The following is a 4,037-nucleotide window of genomic DNA, read 5'->3' on the forward strand; positions in this document are numbered from 1 at the left end:
AATTATTCTATTATATATTTATAATTACAATGTTATATGTAATTAAACAATTTCAAGTTAGTTAATGTTGTGGCATGAACTATTAATAAAATTTAGTGCAATATGCTTTCTACAGACATAATATATTATTAAGCATATCATGATCATATAAAATCTGTCTTTTTGTTGACGCATTCATTAGTCATGAAAACTATTTATAATAATCTTCATGATTTATATAAAAATAATCACTTATTTAGATTAAAAACTTTCTAATTTAGAATACAGACATAAAGTATATATAACATATATCAGACAATATTAATAGTGGAAAATTATTATAAATATTAGAAAAGTATTAAAGTAACCTGTTCTTAAATGTCACTAATAATAACTTATTTATTCTTATTCACGTGGTATTGGTTGTAGAAACAAAAACCTTACAGAGTAATTGCTGATTAAAATGTATTATTTTTTAAATAATAATTCTAAATGTTAATTTTAAACACAATAATTACGAAGTTAATTAAATTACATATAGTTTAATGAACAATTTAGTATTTATCACTTTATTAATGATTTTTGGCTAAACCAAGTATGTAATTGGTTTATGTCTTTCTTAATTAAAATACATTGTTTGAAGTTTAATGAAAAATATAATAACACTGCGCAATCTTTCTTTAAGTTGGCAACACTGATATATGATTACCTGTAAGATATATACATATTTGATTGAAAGTAATAACTATTTTCCATATTATAATAGTTGTAGAGGACACTTTGACTATTATATAATTTTAACATGAACTTTTAAAATATTGAAAATAATAATAATTGTTTATATACTGAATAAATTAATTAACGCATAATATCCCGATAATATTATTTATACCTAATAAAAGATATAATTTATATATATAAATTTTTGATTATTTATCAGGTGTTAAAAATTGTAATGGCTTACTATATTCAATACTATGGAGAAATTAAAGAAGAATTGTTGATTAAATTAAGATAAAATGCTTTTGTTATGTTTATAATGAGTCCGTGTTTTTGACTAAGAAATTAATTACATTAGATTTTGATCATATATGTATTTTCGACATGAAACAATTTGGCAACATCGCTAAAGCTTAACTCCCTCCCTTTAACAATATGACTGGTGCCTAGCAACCAGTGAGGTCAACAAACGAGGTCAAATTGCAAATTACCTGTAAAAGGAAAATCAGTAAATAGATCTAATAAAATGATATATTAAATTAATTCTAATTTTAATGTTAACTGAATGAGAAAAGAAGACAATAAAGTTCATAACTATTAGTACCAAAATAAAACTATAAGTAGTTGATAGTGAAGTGATACGATAATTTAAATATGATAAATATTTTAGTCTAAAAGAAATCATTTAGAAATATTTTTATGTTTTTGACATACAATATTGAATTCATGTGTTTATAAATGTAAATTGTATTTAAAACAAAATGAATTTAAAAGGAAAGAATATATATATACATAAATATCGTTTTTGTCTTTTAGTTAATGTAATTGATAATATAATTCTTATATAATGTAAATTTAAATAATTGGAAATAAAAAAGAAGGGTTCTGTGTTTGTAAAGTCTACAAATAAAACAGCTCTTGTAGAGATACATGGCGGAACCGCAGGACTGGATGGAGGTATACCCTGTGTTGCCAAGTTTTCCTTTACTTGCGTGTTCAATTCCAAAATATTTTGTACGATGACATCAATGATATAATCAGGGTATAATATAATCATTATAATGAACTCTTAGCATAAAAGATTGTAGATTTATTAATATGTTTGTTTGTAAATAATTCATTTTATTTTTTCTATTTTCTATGTTATAAATACATGTTCAAATGTTAATATAAACCTTCTATTTATATCGATATGATTATGTTAGCTTCCATTTTTTTAATTCAAAAAGTGATTCTTGATGAGATAATCTTTAAAGCATTTAAGTACTAATTAAGCCACACAGGAGAAAAGCTTCAACATTTTAGAATTACAGGTTCTTCCGTTAATGACCTTGAACAAGTTCGTGAAGTCCTGTTAACCAAAGTCTTCATTGAAATCTTTATCTTTTTCTATCCCTACCACACACGCAATGAGCATAACTTGAGCAAACCTTGTCAGAAGTTCGAGCTTAGAAAGTTGTGCGCAACTCGCAGTGAAACCAGATTTGTGGGAGGAGATGTTGGAGAGGGAGGAGTAGTCAGGGATGTTGGGTCAACGTACGTATCCAAGTATCCCCTTTCTCCTTGCATCAAGTTAGACCGCTACTATATCGTGGTGAACTCGTCTTCTCCATAAAGACGATTACCTTTCTGCGCATATTACCATGACTACGGCGCACACTACTAGGAGTTGCCAACCAAAGGACGAGGAGTCCATGGTAGGGATGAAATCAATAGTCAAGTATTCCGTGGAATGAGAATGTCAACTTATATTTAACCATTCAACTGCTTGCTTGAGTTTTATTCATCGTAAACAAAGCGATAAAAATAGTTGAGGTTAAACCTTCAATAGGACAGTACTTATTCCTTATATCTTTCTTATGTAAAAAACATATTAAGGATAATATGTAACTACATAAACAATAATTTATGAACATAATTGACTATTTTGTTGTCATATTACTCAATACAGTCACAAATATACTACAGAAAATCAATACAAACAAATATTAAGTACATATGAAAATTTATAAAATCATTATCATTAATACCTACAATAAATGAATGCGAAATTTCATTTGAATCAAATATAAAATTTTAAACTCGAGTTGTTTGAGTATCTGTAGAAAACTGTACAGAACCTGTTACGATCAATAGATGCCAGATTCGGTCGTTTTCGACATGTTCCGTTAAGTTCCCCTACTATATTCGTTCCTGTCGGCCTCCAACCATTCCTGCCACGCCTTGTTCACATGTATTTTCCCGGCAAAACCGGTTATTTCAGGTATGCTTTTTGATGCACGCTTTTCCATAGAAAAACTGCACGCAAAGAAGTTTTCCTACTATCGCATCAACATCGAATCCTGATTTTTTACTTGATTGAAAATGTTAAATTATAAACTTGATATAATATATTTGGTTAGAATATATTACAATATAAATAAAACAATAAAATGCGCTTCAAATTATACAATTTTAGAATAAACAATATATGTCCATAATAAACTATAACTATAATTTAAAATACAAAATTAAAATGCATATGAATAAATGTACGTATCTTTTATGAAAATGTATACAATTTGAATAATTTCAATATAAAACTGTAATAAAATATCATACCAAAATATAATGATTGCCATACAATCAATAAAACCATAAAAAATTGTGAATGCAAATAGTCAGCTACACAGTAGAATTTAGGTACACTGGTTGATGGCTGGCAATTGGATAGTTAACGTCGACGATTTTGTTGGAGAATTGTATGGATTAAGAGACAGCGTGGAACATTCGGGGGATAGTAAAGAGAATAGAAGGAAAAAGAAATAGTAGAAGTTAGAAAGATAGTAATAACAAAAAAAAGACAGAATAAGAGAATCAGTTAATGAAAAAGGAAAGGAAAGAGATGGTCTGTTAATAGAAAATGAAAGGAAAAGCTGGGATAGACAGAGAACGAGAGGAGAAAAAGAGTTTCACAGTGATGTTTGAGTTGCGCCTGCGTCGGCAGTACTTGCTATGAGCGGATTGGCTCCCTACTCATACTTGAGTGCATGTTAGGTTGACTTAATTTCAATTCGGGCTCGTTCTCTACTTCTCCCCTCCCTTTTTAGTTCCAACATATATTTCGGTTGGTTTCTTTTGTTTTATTGGGTTTTACTTGAAGGGCATACCAGATATCGTAATACACATTTTATATATTCTGAATAACTACAAACATGCGGCGAGAGTGAACCCTTTTTATCTTTGATAAAGAAGATGTGACGATAGAGGTAAAAAGATCGAGGAAGAGACAAAGAGAAAGAGGGACAGAAGGGAGAGGAACGTGCGCGCGAGAGAAAGAGAGAGAGAGGGAGGGAAAG

Source organism: Eufriesea mexicana, unplaced genomic scaffold (assembly GCF_001483705.2).
Source record: "Eufriesea mexicana isolate 0111107269 unplaced genomic scaffold, ASM148370v2 scaffold654, whole genome shotgun sequence".
Classification (NCBI taxonomy): Eukaryota; Metazoa; Arthropoda; class Insecta; order Hymenoptera; family Apidae; genus Eufriesea; species Eufriesea mexicana.